The following is a 22,908-nucleotide window of genomic DNA, read 5'->3' on the forward strand; positions in this document are numbered from 1 at the left end:
GTCGGGTTCTCACCCCCCCCCATTACAACCAAAGAGTCCCCCCCCCCCTAAGCAGTTTTGATACGGGGCGGAGTCGTTTTGATTCCAGTTTCTGCATCCCCTCCCTATTCTGTACAGTCCTAGGTAAGGGGCTGGGCCCGGAACGTCGACTGTTCATTCCCCTCCACAGATGCCGCCTGACCTGCTGAGTTCCTTGTGGACTAGGGATCGCGCACTGCCACGCGAAACGAAATGCCCAGCATGTCAGGTCGCATCTGGTGGGAAGAGAAGCAGAGTTAGCGTCTCAGGACGAAGATCCTTCAACCATACCCGGTGAGAAGCCGAGGTGCTGTTCCTTCTTGACTCCATATTGAATTCTACAACCTCAGGTAACCTTGGTTTTTCCGCCTGTATTTACAGAGGTACTAGCAAGCTTATGAACCATGTAGAATTTTCTGTTTCTACTTACGTATGACCAAAAAGAACAGAAATTCAAGCAATCCGTAAACTAGATAAAGAGAACTGCATTAAATTAACAAAACACATTTGTTCGTTTATTTATTTATTGAGAAATATGATCCAATATTACATGTATTTGTTGGAAAAAGTATCTGAACCTCTAGGGTAATGCCTTCTAAAACTATTTGGAGTCGGGTGTTCCAATAAAATGAGACTGGAGGTGTGGCTGTAGAGGAGCCCTGCCCTAAAAAAAAAGAGACAGGTTCCTGACAGAGCCTGCTCTTCGAGAAAGATTTGTTTATGTGCACCATGCCTCAAAACAACTTTCAGAGGAGCTTAGAAGAAGGGCTACAAAAACATTTCTAAAGACCCAAGTGTTCATCTGTCCACAGTAAGAGAAATTATCTACAAATGGAAAAAATTCAGTATTTTTGTTACTCTCCTTAGGAGTGGGCATTTTGCAAAGATCACACCAAGAGCACAATGTGCAATGCTGAAGGAAGTGAAAAATAACTTAAGGGTAACAGCAAAAGACCTGTAGAAATCTCTAGAACTTGCTAAATCTGTTCATGAAAACACTGAACAAGAATGGTGTTCATGGAAAAGCACCACAGAGGAAGCCACTGCTCTCCCAAAAAAATATTGATGCATGTCTCAAATTTGTAAAATACCACCTGTATGTTCTACAACACTTGTGAGACAATATTTTGTGAATAGATGAGACAGAAGTTTAACTTTTTGGTGGAAATACATATAGCTATGTTTGGAGGAAAACTGACACTGCACACCAACGCTAAACCTCATCCCAACTGTGAAGCATGATGGAAGGAGCATCATGGTTTGGGGCTGCTTTACTACCTCAGGGACTGGACAGCTTAATAGAAGTTGGATATTGCAACAAGACAATGATCCAAAAGGTAAGAGTACATCAACAACAATGGTTTAAAAAGAAAATTTGTTTTGGAATGTCCAAGTCAAAATCCTGACCTTAATCCTATGGAAGTGTTGTGGAAGGACCTGAAGTATGTAGCTTATGCAAGAAAGCCCACCAACGTTGCAGAGTAGAAGCAGTTTTGTAACAGATGGCCTAAAATTCCTCCAAACCAATGTGCATGATTAATCAATGGTTGCTGGAAGTGTTTGGTTGAAGTTATTGCTGTACAAGGGTATCACACCAGTTACTGAAATCAAAGGTTCACATTTTTTCCAACAAATACATGTAATATTGGATTTTTTAAAATCAAAAATGAACAAGTATGATGTTTTGTGCTATTTAATTTAAAGATTTACAGGTTCTGCATTTTGATTTTCAACTATATGCGTGATTTATGAATATTTCCTCTTCAACATTACATATACTCTGGAAGTTGTGTTCTGGGTTCTTATACAAAGTATACCAAAATATGCAGTTAATACTTTGATATCTGCATAAATTTAATTGAATCAGGACTGCACACAATATGAATGAATTTGAGTAACATATATAAAGCTAATAGAAGTATTTGGAGATGTTAAATGGCTTGGAATTGACATACCTGTACTTAGATGCATTATGAAGCCTCATTAAAAAGAAATACAATTGTAATAAAAACTAATTTCTCATTTTTAGCTAGAATTATGGACAAAATGGCCTCCCTCCATTATGATTGCAAAAGCACATTTCAGTACATTTAAGTATATATTTGAAAATTAGTTTAATTCCCTCCCAAACTTCTGATCAAAAGAATACATTCATGTAACACTTAACTAGTCAACTGTTACAAAGTTCATTAACAAACCAGTTCTGACAATTCTAAGCAATTACCCTACAAAACCAGCACGTGGGGGAGAACAACTATGCGATATGGACAGCCGCAAACCAGTTATGAAACAGGCAAGGGATGTAGGGCTACCTTGTATCTTTGAAAACTCAATTTGACCAGTTCTGAGAAAGGATCTTCAACTCAAAACTTTTACACAATTTTTTTTTCTACAAATACTGCCTGGTATGCTGAATATTAATTAATAGTCTTGCTTTATGTTAGCAGACCAAAACTGCCAACACTGGAAGGGGAAACATTGACGATTGTTCACATTATTGAATAAAGGTTTTAAGCATATTTTGGAACTCTATTTCACAAATTACTTTTAGCATGAAAGTGGAAAGAACCTCCTCTCTAACCCCCATCATTTAATGCTGGTAGAAATGCTGCACGTGGGACCTCTTGCCTCAGCTTCAAGGAGGTAACGATCAGTAAAAAGTATTCTAGTGTTTAAAAGGAAGTTCTGAAATCCCTCTGTTTTTCTCCTCAGTAAAATGAAGGAAGTAATTAAAATTCAAGAGGCCACAATTGGAGGAATGCCGTGTTGGAGGAATTTAGAGAAGGAGAGACAGGGAAATGAATACTTCAATTGGAATTTTCCGGTTATGTTTGGAGAACTGTGTGGTCAACCACAAAGGACACAGAATTATAGTGGATCATGATGGAAGTGTATCCACATTGTCTGGTGCCATTTTAGTGGAGCATTAACCTGTGCAAGTGTGCAAACAAACATGCCCTCAATTTCCTTGGGGTTCTTAGAACATTCACAATAGTCCAGGACAACTAGGTTTATATTGGTTCATTTAATATTTATTGGCTGGCTTAGTGACACACAAGTGATCACAATGGAACAGCAACATTTCAAATAAAGATCTCATCATTGACCTTTTAAAACTTGTACATAAATTAGAGCTAACATACAATATGCAAACAGCCTTGAATGGGAATATGACAAAGATTTAGTTATCTTTTATATTTCTGGAAACTTAACATTCTAGTTGTGACTGCACAACAAAAGTTAAATAATGGACAAGAACATTAAAGACTGCCTATAATCATTTCCCCAAGGCATACAATTAACATTCATGCAGTCACATCAGAATACATCTTGCTAATCAAGGATTTCAAAGGAAAGTTTAATAGCTTAAAAGACTGGAACCATGACAGTGACACAATAATTCAATGCTGAAAACTAAGATGCCTCAATTTCAATTGATGATAGATACAGGATAAGAGACAAAAATACAATGTGCAAAATGTAGCAATAGATTTTGATCTTACTCAAGTCATTCTAATGCTTATAAGGCAAGTTGTAAGTTCCTCTCCCTGCATTGGGCAGCAACCTTGCTCTTTCTTTAGCATGTGTCTGTTTCGTTTTATGAGGCCAAGTTGTTAGCTAGGCACTCAACCCAGCACAGATGGAAGAATGCAAGATTCAAACCCAGGACCACTCACCTCGAAGTCCAGTGTGATGCCTCTACGCCGCCGGCCGGCTTATATAACGCATGTAACCACGCTCAAGTTATTTGACTATGAAATACTAAGGAACATTTGGAGATTATGAAGGACATTAAAAAGGCAATTTCTTTCAAACCTTCAGTATCAGGATATTGAAATATTAATAGTTACATTGTTTTTTGCATGATTTTTAATCTATTCAATATACATATACTGTAACTGATCTACTGATTTATTTTTGTTTTTCTTCTATATTTTGCATTGAACTGTTGCTGCCAAGTTAACAAACTTCACGTCACATGCCGGTGATAATAAACCTGATTCTCAACTATTCTATTTTCACATGAACCATGTTGTTCTATCACCCAGTCATGTGATTAAATTCTAATTATTTCAAACAGAAGTTGCACATCACATTTGAAAAAGTGTTTTAAAGAAACACAAGTTGAATGCAGCTGTCATACCAATTCAGTTTGTTTTATTTTGAGTCTCTAATTTCCTTGACAGTTTACATTGCTTTTCTGCACATCTGCATTGATCTTAACTAAAAATTTATGGAATAATTCTGAATTATTGAAAGATTACAAAGCAATCTCTTAGAGATTGTGGAGTTAATAAAAGGGCATTTATCAAAATAGTACTGCCAGATTTGTCACAGAAAATCTGAAGTAAATCCCATACCAGGTGGAATATTACAAAGCCAACTGTTCTTGGTTGGACTGCCAAACCCTTTTATGAAAACATACTGCAGATTACATTAGATAAGCAGTTACTGCTGCAAATGGATTACAAGGGGATGGAAGAACAGGAATGCAATTTTGAATCTAAATCATATTGGGAAAACTGAAGTGGTTTAGATTGAGAGCTAGCAGATAAAGTGTCAAGCTGTATGCTTAACACATTGTTTGCAACCTCAGAAGACCAAGGAAAACAAGTGGTTATCTTAATGAAAATTAAGAAGCAATACTCATTTTAATCTGCAGTTCTTGTTAATAACCCAGATGTAGAAAGCCTCTCCACTGAAGCATAAAGTTACTGTGATCTGACATTCCAAACTATCCAAGGCCTAAAAACAACTTTTAAGTAAGGGTTAATTTGATGAAATATGGGAATAAAACAAAATAAAAGGATGGATAATTTTTTGTTAAGCTTCATTGGGTAGAGAAAAGATTGAAGGTATTTAAATAGACAATACAAAGCATGTAAAGTAAACACTGTCCTAAGAAAAGCCTGTAAGAAATAGGACCAGAATTAGGCCTTTCGGCCTATTGAGTTTGCTCCATCATTCCATCATGAATGAAAAACCAAAAGGAACCCCAAATTATTTTAAATGAATAGTTGTGCAAATCCTGTTGAAAGGAAAGGGAAAGACTCCACTTTGATAGATACAAGGGCAACAAATATACTTCAAGTGGTTTTTAGAAAGCAAGAAACACAGGTGGGGAGGGGGTGATAGAAAACAATGAGCTCTAAATTGACTTGAAATAGGAATAAAGATGAATAGAAGTGGCTATCCATTTAGTCATTTACAAAAACAATTATGTTCCAACTGAAATTATTACAGATCCAGATTTAAGTCCTAAACAGACTAATTATATCCAGAACAGGTAAATCCTTATGCAAGTAAGGATCAGAAGCATGCTTGAAATACCAGAAGTCATAGCTGATCTAATCTTACTCTCAGCTCAATTTGTAAAGTAATAGAATGGCCACCTGGATCTTTGAGTTTGAAAGGCTGTTAACCATAGTTATCAACATTTCAAAGAACAAAATCCTTACTCAACCCTTAACAGGAATACCTTCAATCCTATGATTAACCCCCATGAAATACTGCAATTTGACAGAACTAAAAACAATAAAGATACAAGGGATTTTAATAATACTGAAGACAGTAGGTCAGGTTTGACCCAGAAACATATGATAAAATCACCAAAGAATAGGAAACAACAAATACTTGGATGTTTGTTCATGCAGTATGCCTTGGGATTTAACACAATGAGCATCACTATTACTATTCAAGATATATTGATTTCTAAAACTAAATAAAATTTAAAAAATCATCCTTAATCCTGAGAATTTGTAACTTCTTTACATCAAGGATATGTGGAACACATAACAGATTTGCACTGAGTGGTCTCTTTATAAGGTAGCTCTAGTACCTAATAAAGTTGCTATTGCCTTTTGCTGCTGTAGCCTATCCACTTCAAGGTTCAACACATTGGGCAGTCAGAGATGCTTCTCTGCATCCACTTTTGTTCCACATGGTAACCTGAGTTACTGCCACCTTCCTATCAGCCTGAACCAGTCTGGCCATTCTCCTCTTACGACCTTCATGAATTAACAAGGCACTTTCATAAACAGAACTGCCACTCACTGATATTTTTGTTTTATCACCATTTCCTGTAAACGCCAGGCACAATTATGTGCGGAATCCCAGGAGATCAGCCGTTTCAAACCACCATTTCTGTCATCAACAACGATCCCACAGTCAAAGTCACTTAGATCACATTTCTTCCCCATTCTGATGTTTGGTCTGAGCAACAACTGAGCCATTAGACAAAGTCTGCATGCTTTTATGCATTGAGTTGCTGCCACATGATTGGTTGATAAGATATTTGCATTAATGAGCAGGTGTACCTATTAAGGTGCCACTGAATGTAAGTTATGCTGATTGAATGGTTCTCACTATCTAGTCCTCCATTGTAATTAATCCAATTGTTAGGAAACATCTCCCACTCTGCCTTCTAACTGATCCGATTAGTTGAAACTGATCGCCATTTCTAATGAAAACTTAATTTTATTTTGTAAAATGCTGAAACCGGCATTGAAATTCCTTCTGACTCGTGTTGATGCAAACTTAAAATGAACGTTTTTGATTGCTGACGCATTTGAATAGATAGAATTGCAATTCCTTTTACAGAGCAAAGTCAGGCCTTTTGTGATAATAATAAAGCGTATGTATGAGTAAGAAATTCTTTTACATGCCAATGTAGAAGCTAACAACTGTTCTTGATATACTGTGCTTGATATACTTCACTTATGCAGGGAGAAAAAATATTAGAAGAGGAAAACATTTAAAAAAATAGTTAATTGAGGGAAAAAAAATCACAGTAATTCCGATACATAATATGAAGTCCAATATCATCAGCAAGTGGATGTTTGGCATCTCAGGAAGGAAAGAAAATCCACAACTAATTGCATGATTGGATGCTAGAATCAACAGGAATAATATTTCTGAATGGAAATACTATCAAGACTACACATGGTGGCATTGAACTTAAGACTTTCAAAGTGTGATTGTCTGGTCGTGATTGCTGATAAATTTCAGCATAATTGAGACATTCAGATCAGAGATATAATGCAGATGCTTGTGCACAGTTGTATTTGCAACAGAAAATAGTTTTAATGAAGTAAGCATGTGCCATGTCTATGTCTGCTGATGGTTCTATAATTGTCCATGCTTTGTCAGTTTCTCGTGGAAAATAATATCAAGCATGCATTAGTATTTATGTTTTTGAGGATGCATGGTATGTATCATATGACATACTTTGGCAATACAAAATAGGTTTGCAAAATAATTACTTGTACAGGTAGAATCAATTCTGATTGTCACAATTTAAATAAAGAATATTTTGCTGCAAGGATTTACTGTTTTAATATCGGATCTCTCATATTCAATGCTTTTTTGTTACATGCCTTAATATTGTCAATTCCCCTCTACATCCAGTTGGGGCACACTTTCTGCCCAATTCATCTGATTCTCTTCTTTTGTATTGGCCTAGTTAAAGTTGTTTTATCGTTGGCAGCCTTGCCAATTGTTCTGTACTATCTCATTTTTTTATGCTGCTTGCTGAGACATAACTTGAACCAAACTTTTGGTCAATTGTGACTGGCTAAGATATTGCTTGATTGCATTCCAAAAAAGCACCATGACGTGTTCTGCGACATTAAAAATGGTTAATACTTTGTTTTTGAATGTTATTACATCAAATGAAAATCACTCCAACATATATTTAAAGAACGTGAGAAAATCTGTGGATGCTGGAAATCCAAGCAACACACACAAAATGCTGGAGGAACTCAGCAGGCCAAGCAGCACCTATGGAAAAGAGTACAGTCAAGGTTTCGGGCTGAGGCCCTTCATCAGGACCGGCAAAAAATGATGAGAAGTCAGTATAAGAAGTTGGGGGGGAGTGGAGGAAGAAATACACAGTTGTAGATGATAGGTGAAAGTGGGAGAGGGAAAAGGGCAAAGTGAAGAGTTGGGAAGTTAGTTGGTGAAAGAGGTAAAGGGATGGAGAAGGTAGAATCTGATAGGAGAGGGTAGAAAACCATGGAAGAAAGGGCAGGCAGAGGAGCACAGAGGGAGGAGATGAACAGGTAAGGAGATAATGTGAGAGAGGGATGGGTGAATGGTGAAGGATGAGGGCAATTACCAAAGTTCAAGAAGTCAATGTTAATGCCATCAGGTTGGAGGCTACCCAGACAGAATATAAGGTGTTGCTCCTCCAAGCTGTGTGTGGCCTCATCGCAGCAGGAGAAGAGGCCATGGACTGGCATGTCGGAATGCGAATGGGGAGTAGGATTGAAATGAGTGGGAGATCCTGTTTATTCTGGCAGACGGAGCATAGGTGCTCAGCACAGTGGCCTCCCAATCTCTGTCAATTCAAATATATATTCTGTCAAATATATATATATATATATATATATAAACGTTTTTTATGAGCTCAGGTATATGGATTCATATTACAGACAGGAGCTGTTCCAAGAACTTCTTGGTACACTAGGTATCCTACATTATTTGCCTAAGTTAAGCAGAACCAGAAATACCAAAGTAGCTGTATAGCACAGCTGATGTAGTCAAATTTGTAGGCTTCATTTAATTTTCTTAAAGTGCATCATTAACAGATTAGCAGAGACCTCACTTGTATTATTTCAAATGTTTCCTGATTGACTCTTCATTCGTGCATTAATTGTAACATACCACTGAGAAAATGGGCCAAGTATAGCTTGGGCTACTTTCCAGTGAATTCAAAACATCTGTAGAAAAGTTGAATGATAAAAGAGTGATGGATATAAGAATGGAAAATAATTAGGCTACTTGGACCCGAAATCTATCTCATCATTAAATGTGAGCTTCTCTTCTGTGCTTGTTCCCCTTAACTCACATTTTCCACATCTTTCAAAACTTTATCTACTTCTTTCTAAATAATGTGGATTAATCTAGATTAGAGAATTGTAAAGATTTACCATTCTCTATGAGAAGTTCTTATGAACCTCACTTTTATGTGACTGTCTTCTTATCTCCTAATCCCTTCATTTTAGGTTCTCCCTCTGTGCTCCTCTGCCTGCCCTTTCTTCCATGGTCTTCTACCCTCTCCTATCAGATTCCCACTTCTCAACATCTATCCTACCTTGTCCCCTCAGGATCCTACATGTGTCATAAAAGATCACTCCTCATTCTACCATAATCTACAGGATAAAAATCTTATTTTTTTCAGGCAAATCTCTCTTACCCAGGAATTGGCCTAATGCATCTCTTTTGGATAGCCTCTAGTGCCAGCATACCTTTTCATAAAAACAGGGACTAAAACTGCACAGTTCTCTTGGTGTAACCTCACCAGCACCCTGCACAATTGTAACTGTACGCTGTACATCCCTACTTTTAAACCCCAGCACTCCTGCAATGAAAGCCAATATGCTATTTGCCTCCCTAATTTCTTGCCAACTTTTTGTGATTCATGAATAAGAACATCTGCTTCCTTTGAAACTTCATTGATCCTTATTCTTTTTCCCATTTAGATACTAGTCTGCCTTTAGATTCCTCTGACTGGCATGCTCACAGGAACTATGAGAGTCTTATAGTTTCTACCATTCAGCTTCCTTTGCTAGTTTGACACTCATTCACTCAACCTATCCCTATGCCATTGCAGAGTCCAAATACTCTCATTGCAACAGGCCCTTCCACCTACTTTTATCTCATCAGTATGTTTGGATATCTTTGTGCGAGTCAGAAATATACAGAGTATATAATGAAGGTCAGAAACTGATCTTTTGGGCACCACACAAATTACACCCCTCCAGCCTGGAGATGACTGGTTTATTCAGATTCTCTGTCTTCTTTGTGATAATCTTCAATTATACTGATGTATCTTTGCGTACCAGGAATTCTTACTTAATTTTCATTGAGCACATTTTAAAAAAAGCAAACCTCATATTCAAGTAAGCTTAGAATTGTATAAGGTTTCACTAATTGAAGAGAATGTGACATAGGCTATCACTTAGTCTGTATCCAACTGTTCGAAAATGAAGACTTTTATCTTTGCAAATGTATATTTTACTGAATGGATGCAACAACATGGGCACTGGACAAATGTATATATTCAGAGAATTTGAAATACCGATCCAAAGTTAGAATTTAACGTGAAATTTAAAGAACTTAGTGAAATAAATCAAGATAGTGATCTAGTATTAGTCATGTTTGTTATAAAGCATGTCAGGTTGAGTCAAATCCTTCAATGTAGGAAGTTTTCCATTTCTGTCAGTCTGACACACACTAACAAATGAAATGGTGGCCCAGCAAATTCCACAGTTCAGAAATAGTAATGGACAGAAATTAAATGTAGTGAAGCCCATGAACGAAAGTAAACAAAAAAACTACCTTAGCAAGGATGAGTCGGGTTGAAGAGCCTGTTCTGCAATGTGTGACTCTTTAAATATACTTTGATAGTTTGGAGATGGGTTTCATATAGCAGATTAGCTACTATAACTAATAATATTGTTTCTCAAAATGTAAGCTTTGGAATTCCTTCAATAAGTTCAATATTTAACTAATCTGCTTCTTCTTTGGTCAGCTGCCATACTAATTATTCTTCAGTCATAAGACATTCTGAAATTACCCCGAAGGGCAATAAGCACAAAAGAAATAATGGCACTGATTATTGTGCTAAATATTATGTTGGTTTTCTGGAAAGATATGTGGCATAAAACTAAATTCTTTTCCATAATTATGATATACAAACAAGCCTATAAAACCCAATGTTCTGAGGTTGAAGAATAGGTACTTGAAGTACATTATACAGACCTGATTTTATGATGTTTTACCGGTGTACAGATCCCTTCTGGTGGTGAGAATGGTTGAAAAGTTGGCCAATTAATTTTGTATGCCCAACCCATTAGAATGCTGTAAATTGCAAAACATGATTTAAATGGAGTGAGGGAGGGGACAAGGATGGAGAAGCTTGCAGGAATACTATCCTTTTGGTCAAACCAACTGATCAAATATTGTGTAAGGAATACATTGTATACAATGTACACATTGGGTAAGGAACCTATCAAAAGTTACGAAAGTCAGGGTGTGGCTGTAGTTGCATAATCTAATCATTTGCATTTGGTTTGACCCAGGATACTATTCCTAAAGCTCTAGTAGAGCCAAATAGGGGCATATGGTTCCTTGTGGGTGGCTCAAGAATATATCATTAAAATGTGAGCGTTGATCTGTCTTGGAGTTGCTTTCATTATCAACTTCATGTAGCTCAAATTATTACTCACTCTCATCTAACTGGTTGCAACCGATGATGTTGCAACTGATTTGGGCCATGTGATAGAAAGTATTTCTCATTAGAGTAAATGATTTGGTAATAGTTTGGAGATGTGCATGGCTGATAGAGAGATATATTGTGTTAGATCATCAGCCTGCATATGAAAAACATCCTGTGAAATATCCTTAACATTTTTCTCCTCTCACCTTAAACCTGTGCCCTGACCCGGAGAAAGATACAAGAAAATCCGCAGATACTGGGGGGGAAAAGCTCTGATGATCTATTTTATCTATGTCTCTCATAGTTTTATATGCCTCAATAAATTCATCCTCATTCTAATGAGAATATACCCAACATCCAATTTCTCCTTATAACTAAAGACTTCCATTGTAGGCAACATCCTGGTGAACCGCTTCTACACTCTACTTTCTGCTACTACTTTCTTCTTGTAGTGTGGCAACCAGTATTGAGCACTTGACTCTCAGTCTAACTGATAGTTAGTACAACTGCAGATATAACAACCCAACGCTTATATTCAATGCACCAGTCTATGAAGGCCATCATTCTAAATCTCTTCCTGGTTATCCAGTCCTCCTCTACCACCATTTTCAGGGAGCTATATCACAGTATTCTAACTGGATGCATCACCATCTGGTGTGGAGGCTCCATTGCACAGGATCAGAAAAAGCTGAGGGCTGTAAACTCAGCCATCTCAATCATGGGCACTAGCCTCCTCGCAGTCGAGGCTATCTTCAAAAGGCAAGGTCCCAAGCACCCACACCACCTGGGACATGCCTTCTTCTCATTACTACCATCAAGGAGGAGTTACATGAGCGTGAAGACACACACTCAACATTTTAGGACCTGTTTCTTCCTCTCTACCATCGGATTTCTTAATGGTCCATGAACTCGTGAACATTACCTTGCTATTTTGTTCTCTTTTTGCTTTACTTATTTTAAAAATATACTTCTTATTTTAACTTAGAGTATTTTTAATGTATTGTACCATGCTGCTACTGAAAAAAACAACAACATTCGCAGCATATGTCAGCAATAATAAACCCGATTCTGATTTTATGAACTTGCATGCTGAAGTATCTTGTTACATCAACAGTGCCACGGTCCCTGCCATTTACTTGACATATTCTAACAGAATTTGACTTTCTGAAGTGCATTACCTCACACTTGTCTGGAAGAAATTCCACCCGCCATGCTCCATCAAACTTTCCAAATGTTTTGTAACCCACTATGTCCTTAGTAACCTTCTTCATTATCAATGACTTCAACTTTATATCAGCTGCAAACATTAATCAGATTGCCAACATTCTGAATGAGTCGTTCTTATTTTATTGAAACAGGGTTTTCATTGAGTATACACCGGATCCGAAACACACTTGTGATTGGACAGATTGGTGGATGGGTGCTTTTCTGACTAGAAGTTTGAAGTAAGTGATTTTTGTGTCACCAGCAAGCTTATTAATCAGGTTGCCTGCATTCAAATTCAAGCACTTATTACAAACAACAGAGCTCCTAGCACCAATGCTTGTGGTAAGCCACATATTACAAACTTCTCGTCATACCAGACGATGATGCATCCAGTTAGAATGCTCTCCATGGCAAAACTCCCAGAAAATGGTGATGCAGGTGGACTGGATAATCAAGAAGGCATTTAGAATGGTTGTCCTCATAGTCTGATGTACTGAGTATCAGAGCTGGGTTGTTATATTGCAGTTGTACTGAGTATCAGTTAGACTGAGAATAATGTGTTTAAGACTGGTTGCCACACTGCAGGAAGGATGTAGTAACAGTAGGGAAAGTGCAGAAGAGGCTCACCAGGATGTTCCCTGGAACAGAAGTCTGTAGCTAAAAGGAGAGATTGGATAAGTTGGGTTTACTCTCATTAGAATTAAGAGAATGAGGGGTAACTTTATTGAGGAATACCAAATCATGAGGGGCATAGATAAAATAGATTCTCAGAGCATGATTTTTAATTCAGGATTAAGGTAAGAGGGGAGAAATTTAAAGAACATCTGACAAGATGTTTCTCACACACAGCTACCACAGGAGATGATAGAAGCAGATCCAATTACGTACAATGTTTAATAGAGATTTGACCACATTCTTGAAAAGGAAAGGATTTGCTTAACACAGGCAAATGGAATTAGCATAGCTAGCCATTATGGTCACCATGGGCAAGGTTTTTGTGCTGTACGTTCCTATGATATATGATTCTAGGTTTAAGCTGAGGAATGAGAGTGTTAGAGGGGCCTGAGGGAAAATTATTAACACTCAGAGGAGAACTGAAAGAGCCCATTTCTATATCATTTGATGATGACACCTCACATAGCTGACTGGTTTTGAATTTATGTCTAAAGCAAGGTAACATTTTTAAACAGGCATTGGCCTCAGAACTCACAGCTCTGGGTTCAACAACAATTACTATCCCTCAACCATCAAGCTCTTGAATTAAAAGGGATAACTACAATGCCCCAGCATTGAGATGTCTTCAATAACCAATTATCTCACTTTAAGAACTCTTTAGCTCATTATCTGATACTTGTGTTATTTATTGCATTTGCACAGTTTGTTGTCTGCTGCACGCCGGTTGATCTTTCACTGATTGTGTTATAGTTACTGTTCTATAGATTTGCTGAGCACGCCCACAGGAAAATGAATCTCAGGGCTGTATGTGGTGACGTATATATACTTTGATAATAAAATCTACTTTGAGCTTTGAACGGTGGTGAGCATTTCTCCACTACTGCATCAAACACATTATGTATCTATATCAGCATTGCATATCACCAACCTATTCCCAAATAATTTACTCTACTGAGAAATACTTTCTATCGTATGGGCCAATTTAGTTGCATCCTCATTAGTTGCAACCAATTAAATGAGAGTGAGTATTAATTTGAGCTCCATAAAGTTGGTAATGAAAGCAACTCCAAAATAGACCAATTTTCACACCTTAGTGATATATACTTGAGCCACCCACAAGCGACCATGTACCCTTACTTGACTCTAATAGAGAAATTACAGAGATTTATGATGTCAACTGCAGAATGTGGTGGAATTTTGTGAAGGCAGTTGAATGAAAACAATTTCAACAAACTACAACAAATTCAATAAGAAAAAGCAACCCCATCCATTCCCACTAGCCCTGGGGCTCAGTCTCTGCAGTGTGTACCATCAACAAAATGCTTTGCCGATACTTATCTAGGCTGTTCTGACAGCTCTGTCCATGACCATAACATCTACAATCAAGGAAGGCAATGGTTCAGCCATGTGGGGTCACCATCCTTTGCGAGTTCCCCTCCAAGTTGTACGCATCATGACTTAGAAATATACTGTCACTGGAGTTAAAATTTGGAACAATACTGTGGAATTATCTATATCAGAGTAATGTTGTGAGTCAAAAGGATGGCTCTTCACCTTTTTGTTAAGGATAGTTAGGAATGGGTAATACTAAATATTGATGTTTTCAAGGATCCCCATACCACAAAATATAAGAAATCTGCAGAGGCATGTTAATGTGCAACTTGTCTGAGTCGTGGATTGACAAGAAGGAGTTTGTACATTGTCCCTGTCACCACGTGGATTTCCTCTGGGTGCTCCGGTTTCCTTCCACGGTCTAAAGATGTATCAGTTGGTAGGATAGTTGGTCATTGTAAATTATCCGATGATCAGGCTGGGATTAAATTGGGTGGGTTGGTGGGCAGCAGGGGTCACAGGGTCTATTGCATCTCAACAAACAAACAAACAAATAAATAAATAGACAGACAAATAAACAAACAAATAAATAAATAAGTCCTGATGGATATCATCCAAGAGTCTTAATGGAAGTGTTCAGTGAGCTGACCGAAGCATTTTTTTAATTTTCAAAAAAATATCCTGATTATGTTCCCTTTGTAAGTTCTATAGTCAAAGAGAGAGGGAGATAGAAAGCAAGAAATTACAGACATGTCAGTTTAACATCTACCATGGGGAAAATGTTAGACGCCATTAGTAAAGGTCTCATTGTAGGGTGCTGAGAGAAAAAAGCAGGGTAATCAAGCAAATTCATCACCATTTCGTGAGAGATAGATCATGCGGGACCAACTTATTGGAGTTATTTGGAGAAGTATTCCTCACTGTGGATAAAGGGGAACCAATGAATATACTATACTTAAATTTCCAGAAAGCATATAAGGAGCTACGTTGAAGATAATTGCAGAATTAAGATGCTTATGGTGTGGCATATAACAGTTTGAGATGGATGGAAGATTAATTAGCCGACAAGAGAGGAAGGTACTAGGCATAATAGATCTTTTTCCAGTTGCAAAATTGTAATGAGTGATGTATGACAGTGATTGATGTTGAGACTTCAACGTATAAATGACTTGGATTAAAATATTAAATATATTGTTGCTAAATTTGACAAAGACAGAAAAATGAATAAGAATGTAAGTTCTGAAATTGATATAAAGAGGCTGTAAAGCAATATAAATAGAATAAATCAGTGGGCGATGATCTGACAGATGGCTAAGAATATGGAAAATGTGATATTGTCCATTTTGACAAGAAAAATAAAATTATAAAACATATTATCTACATGGTGAGAGATTATAAAGCTCTGATGGACAGAGGGATCTGGCTGTCCATTGCATAACTTGCCAAAAGCTAAAATACAGGGGCAACAAGCAATTTGGAGACTAACTGCTGTCAGAAGCCATGATCTCCAGCTGCAGGTCGAACGACAGTCCTCTAAGAGTGGTGTCTTGTCATTCTCAGACTTGCCTTGCGTCCTGGCATTTCAGTATCTCCAGGTGTGGCCTGGAAAACATGCACCTTCAGGCTACAGCCCCATGGATGACCCGATTCCTCGCCAATGTCGCTGACTGAAGCATTGTGGGAGATTGAACCATCCAGATAGCAAGAGGCACACACTGCTGTTGGAAGAAGCCCTCTGCACTTGAGCGATCCTCTCTCTCTCTTTTGAAGGTGAGTGAGACCCTGTTGGTCCTCGAGTCGGGGGACGCAGGAGATTGTAACATCGAAACAGTGAGCTGCTGATCTCCCTCTCTCATTGGTTACAGGAGCAACCTCTCTCTCCCTTGCTAGTGATGAAGTGCCTGAGATACTGAGGAGTTGGGGTTGACTGTAGTTTTTAATGGACTTGAGATCATGATCTCTTTGGGGGCTTTGCTGTTGCTTGCATTGTGGGGGGAGGGGGTTTGTGCCTCTGCTGGAGCATGGGGGAGGGGAGCTTTGGGGGTTCTGATGTTTCTGTTATTCATTCTTTGTTTTTTCTCTGTTTCGTGGATGTCTGCAAAGAGTAAGAATTTCAGTTTGTATACCGTATACATTCTGTGAGATTAAATTGAAGCACTGAACTACAATGTTCTGGTTTATCACTAGGGGAATTGAGTACAAAAGTAGGAAGGACGTTGGTCAATTATATTTGGCATTGGTGAGACCATGTTGGGAGTACTCTGAATCATATTGGTCTTCTTATTTAAGTAGGGACGTAAGTGCCTTGGAAGCTTTCTAAGGAATGCTTTGTAACTGGTGCATGGATAAGGAAGATTGTCTTATAAGGAATAGTTGGATAGTTCAGGTTTGTATTTGGTGGAGGTTTAAGAGACTGAGAGTGAACTTATTTGACGCATATAAGTTAATAACGAGTTTGGATGTGTGGAGCATATTTCCTCTTGTGAGAGAATCTAGAACAAAGGGTCACTATTTGAACTAATCATTGCTCATTTAAGACAGAAATAAGAACAAATTTGTTCCCAGCTGAGGCGGAACATTGCATTCATAATAGCCATAGGATCGACTTCAATAACACAAAACTACTGTGCCATGCTAATGGCCTTTGGGATCGACTGGTGGCCATTGAAATAAGATTAGAGAATAAGAATTTTAATGAAAATGAAGTTTTCGCTCTAAGTAAGAACGGGAATTTGATTGTAAACAAGGTGGGACAGTGGAAACCTGATTGGTTGAGAACTAAACAATCAGGAAGGATGGACGATGGAGGTATATATACCACCAGACCAGACATACCCAGGCATCATCCCTGATGAAAATGGCAGTTTGACATTGAAGCGTCGGTTAAAATCGATACCTGTACCTGGCTAGAAGCCTGAAAAGAGTTTATTCGTCATAAACCAGGAAACCACTAGATAGTTTTTTTTGTGTTCCCAGAGTGTTGTGAGAATTTGGGGGTCTTTTGGAATGAAGAAGTCAGACCCTTCAAATATTTTTAAGGTAGAGATGGACAGATCCTAGTTGTGAAAGATTACTGGCTAGTTGAGAATGCTGAGATTAACTTACAAGTGGATCAATGCAGATTTTACTAAATGAGAGGCCTACTCCTGCTAATTCATATATTCATAATCCTCATTCTATTTAAGGGATTTGTTTTGGAAAAGTCTGGATAATGTCAAATATGATTTCCTTGAATAGCAGAGTAAGCTTGAGAGACAAGTGTCCTTGTTCTGTTCCTAATTTAGATGTTTATGTAATTGTCTCTACTTTTATTACAGGTCCAGTTGATGACCTGCAATAATGACTGTCCACGTTACTGTTCAGGATATTTTTGTTCATGGTCTCAGTGATAGTGATTCTATTTTTGTGCTGGGTAAGAGGTTAGACTCTTTGTTTAACCTCTTGCACTGCTCACTCAGCAGTGAGTTTTCAGGGAATATTTTTTACAAAGGGCAGCATGACTCAATGACTCAGACTTGGTTCAGTGAAAATTTCTTCTTATTGTAATGGGGCAGCTTTGCAAATTAAATATGATTCACTTTGAGGAAAGCACATTTTATCATCAAGATAAAGCCATACATTGGACAAAGTTGTACATTATTTATCTATTTGTTGAGATACAATGCGGAACAGGCTCTTCTGGCCCATCACCGTGTTGCCTAGCAACCCTCAATTTAATCCTAGCCTAATCATGGGACAATTTGCAATGATCAATCAACCTACCAACTGGTATACCTTTGGACTGTGGGGAGAAACTGGTGCGTCCCACACCGTCATGGGGAGAACGTGCAAACTCTTTACAGGCAACAGTGGGAGTTGAATCCAGGTTGCTGGTTGTCTAAAGCGTTGTGCTAACCACAAAGCTACCATGCCATCCTCAGTTTTGCTTTTGTACAACTCTATTATTTGCAGTATTATTTCCAACATTCGCAGTACCATTACCAAAAAGCTGCTGCACAAATAGTAATTGTGTTTAGTGTGAATTATAAGCTGGAAGGAAGATATGAGTACAAACTGGATGCTTTTCTCATTTTACAGCATTTCGCATCATCTAATATCTAAGATTTTGTTTCAGGCCAAGTCTATTATGTTTACAGCATAGCTCTGAAACTGGACTTTTTCCAGATTCACAGCTTGTCATTAAGAATGGCACAAACTAATCTCTTGTAAAGTTGTACTGAATAATAGTGATGCACCATCAATAACTCTCGGAGACGGGAGGCGAACGATAGGCTTTTATTAGCTGCAAGAGACCACGATTAGGAGCAAGAGACCACCACACAACATCCTGGAGACTGAGGGAGGAGCAGTGCCTCCAATCGCCTTTATTCTGGGGTCTGTGGGAGGAGCCACAGGAGCAGTCAGCAGAGGGGCGTGTCCAAACAGGTATATGTAGTTCACCACAAATAGTTTCTATTTTATGCTTTTATATCAGCTAGACTATCATTCTCTTGTAGATTTACAGGTAAACTACAAAGTATAAAATACTTATAAATGTTATTATTTCTAGAAACATGAAATCATGGACTTATTAAAGTCATTTTTTCATTTGGGTGATGCAATATTGTAGATTTGAGTGGAAATGCCAAAGACTTACAACATCACACTGAGCCATGCATCTCTCTTAGCTTTCTGAGCCAGAAAGCTACAGAAAATATGAAAAATCACCTTCACTTCTCATTATTTAACTCCATTTGTCTTCCACTAACAATGGTGTGTCTGTAGCATTTTGTCTTGAGAATCTTTCCTTTAAAAATAGATTTGCATTGAATGAATTGCACAAGAACACTTGAATTATTCCAAACAGTTCCTGCTAAGGTTTATGCTCCATTTAAGCCTCCTCTCACTCTACCTAACTTTATAAGTATTACTTTTTTTTTCTAATTTATTTACTTAGCTTCCTCTTAAGTGCTATTCCTCTCAACTGCTTCCAATTTCACAGTCTAATTCTTCACGTTCTTCACCACTGTCTGGATGAAGCTGTTTCTCCTGTCTTCTTAGTCAGATTAGTAATGAATATATACAGTATACATGATACCCTAACATTATAAAGTCATCTTCATAAGTCTGCACCTCAACCTTCTCTTTTCCAAAGTAGTGAATTTTTATAGGTTCTCATAACATTGCAAGCTCAGATATCATCGCTGTAAAACTTGCTTGCATCAATTCCTTTATTCTCTTCTCAACTCTGAACTGATTCTACAGCCATTGGACATACTTTCAAGAACTCTAGAATTCATCTTCTCAGTATCATTTATTTATTTATTTACCCAGTTTGTCTTCTTTTGCATAATTTGCAAGAAAATTAATCTCAAGGTAGTATATGGTGGTATAACCAAGTTCAAAGTAAATTCATTATCAAATACATATACGTCACCATAAACGACCCTGTGACTCATTTTCTTGTAGGCATTCACAGTAGAACATATACATACAATAGAATCAATGAAAAACTACACGCAAAGACAGACAGAAAAAAATAATTTATTTGGAACTTTTAACTTTTATTTTCCAGAGAAGTGAATGGATTTGTCATTGACTAAAGATACAATAGGCAGGAATTAAGTTTCATAAGTTAAGCACAAAACTTTGCAAAGTTTTGAGAAGCTAGAAGCAAGGCATTAGCCTAACAGACTTTGATACCCATATGCACAGACTTGTCGACTGTCCTAGTAAGTCTTTGCCCCTGTTGCAACAATCTCATGCTACCACATTATTAAGATAAATGTTTATTGTTAAGGATATTATTTATTTATTTAGAGAGACAGTACAGTAACAGGCCCTTCTGGCCCAACAAGCCTGTCCTGTCCAAGTACACCCATATGACCAATTAATTTACTGACTCATATGTCTTTGGAATGTGGGAGAAGCTGAGGAAAGCCACGCAGTTATGGGAAGAATGCAGAAACCCCCTATAGATAGCTGCAAGAATTGAACCTGGATCACTGGTGCTGTAATAGCAGTATGCTAACAGTTATGCAACCATGACACCCCCTACTAAACCACCTCCCCATCAGGAAATTGAATCCTAGTCTCCCATGCGACAGGCAGGAATAATAGCCACTATACTAGTGAGGAGGTGCGTAAAAGAAGAGCAGGAGCAACACGTTGGATTTGTCGACACAGCTATTTACATGCCTCAGAGAAGCTGTGCAGTCAGTGAAGATATTCCTTTTGTACTCACAGCTGTTTTGACATAGTTCACTTTCTTTCTGAAACAGCCTTTCCTCACTCTCCCCTTATTTAAATCTACTACTGTCTCCTTAATGGCCAAAGTGTGTATGATTTGGCGGTTGCGCAAGTTCTTTTAAAAATATCTCTACACCCCCCTGAGGGAAGTGAGGAGAGGAGTAGGTGGAGCAATTTCCTCCACATGAATCTGGATTGTGATTACTAATTCATCACATGGAGAACTATTGGCTTTCCAAATGATTGTCTGGCTCTATTTTCTTTTTTTATTATTAGTACAGATGTGAGAAAGAGTGAGAGCCAAACCTTCAAATCTGGCTCAAGTTTGCTTTATACTGCTAATGCCAATTACAAAAAAACTTTCACATCAACACACTCAGCTGGATGGATTAACAGTGACTGAAACTGTGGAATTCCTTGGACATAAGCATTCTGAACACAGGAAAAAAAAACCTCAGTGGAATTTGCTAGCTTTTGCCATTCAAAAATAGAAAATATGTTTACTTCAGTTTATACAAGATAAATATGATAAAGTCCCCTTAATGGCCATTATTGTTGCTGATGTTAATGACTCCACATGGCTGACTAATTAAATACATACTTTAATAATGATGCTTTGAATTTTTATCCTTGTTTGCCCTTTGGTGCATAGTTTTCACTGCTTCCAAAACCTCTTTTGCACTCACAGTCCAGCCTTTGGCTTTTACTGCAAATTGATCAATGTAGTGAACTCTGCTTCACATTCTCTCTAAAATCTTCCTTTGAAATTTACTCATTACCAATGTTTCTGCTCTTCTCCCTCTCTCTCTTTCACTCTCATTCCCTCTCTCACATCTCTTCCATTAATGTTTGTTACTCAACATTCCCTCACAAGCTTCTTGAATGTTTTCCACATGAAAGGCCTTATGTTCACTCAAATCCCTTGCTTTTGCTGACCCACTTCTCTCAGGAAAGAGGCTACACAGCATCTACACCAGGATCACCAGACTCAGAAGAAGTTATTTCCCTCAAACTGTCAGGCTGATCAACACCTCCACACCCCCAACCTCACTACTTTTGTCAGAGTCACCTTATGTACAGACACTCCTGTGCTAGGTGTCAATTTATGTACATTCAATCTGCCTATGTAGAAAGGTAATCTTATGTATTTATATTTAGTCTGGTTTCTTACTGTGTTCTTTATGCTCATTGTGGTTTTTTTATGCTGAATTGGATCTGAGATAGCAATCACTTTGTTCCCTTTACAGCTGCAAACTGAAGAATGACAATCAACAGTCTTGAATCTTGAAATATTACTCAGCGTTATCATTTTCTTTCAATCCAGCGGATAAAATTCTATCGTGATCTTTGTTCATTTTATCCAATCATCAATAATGCTATGGAGACATTAGAAATGGTGTACAGTCAACATCCACCTAGTGGCTACTTTATTTGATACCCCTTGGTGGGGTCTGCTGTGGTTGTAGCCCATCCACTTTGTTCAGAGATGCTCTTCTGCTTAACTCTGTTGTAATACTTAAGTCATTTGAGTTGCTGTAGCCTTCCTGTCAGCTTGAACCAGTGTGATCATTCTCCTCTGACCTCTCTCATTAACAAGACATTTATGCCCAGAGAACTGTCACTCGCTGGATGTTTGGTTTTGTTATTTTGCACCATTCTCTGAAAACTCGAGAGGATGTTGTGTCCGAAAATCCCAAGAGATCAACAGTTTCTGAGATATTCAAGCCCCCCCGATTGGCACCAACAATCATCGTATGGTCAAAGTCACTTAGATGACTTATTCTCCCCTTTCTAATGTTTAGTCTGAACAACTGAACCTCTTGACCGTGCATGCAGGCTTTTATGAATTGAGTTGCTGCCACATGATTGGCTGATTAGATATTTGCATTAATGAGCAGGTGTACAAGTATATCTCATAAAGTAGTCACTGAGTGTATATTGAATTTAGTGCTTCATAAAATGAGATATTTGTACCAGTTAATTACTTTTGTGTTGCTGCTTAAGAAGGGAAGTGGTAAATTATCAACTGAACATTAATTCTTATACTTAATAAATTTGATCCAAAAGTTTGTTAAAAGTCATAACACATGGAACAATCAATTCTTAAAGCTACTGTATATCTCCATGTATATCATTACATTACAGAGCACAGAAACAGAGAAATTATACGACAAGTTATCAAGATGACAAACGGAATGTTGGCCTTCACTGCTAGTGGGATTGAACCT

General features: G+C 37.8%; 1 long non-coding RNA gene across 1 annotated transcript; it reads left to right on the plus strand.

Moving 5' to 3' along the window:
• The first annotated feature begins 29 nt into the window (after positions 1 to 29).
• Positions 30 to 22,908, plus strand: LOC132396032 (uncharacterized). Its single transcript, XR_009512813.1, has 5 exons — positions 30 to 368; positions 12,598 to 12,684; positions 16,013 to 16,222; positions 17,770 to 18,877; positions 21,928 to 22,908. It is a non-coding gene; the product is annotated as an uncharacterized LOC132396032 (long non-coding RNA).

This window comes from Hypanus sabinus, chromosome 6 (genome assembly GCF_030144855.1).
Source record: "Hypanus sabinus isolate sHypSab1 chromosome 6, sHypSab1.hap1, whole genome shotgun sequence".
In the NCBI taxonomy this organism is placed as follows: Eukaryota; Metazoa; Chordata; class Chondrichthyes; order Myliobatiformes; family Dasyatidae; genus Hypanus; species Hypanus sabinus.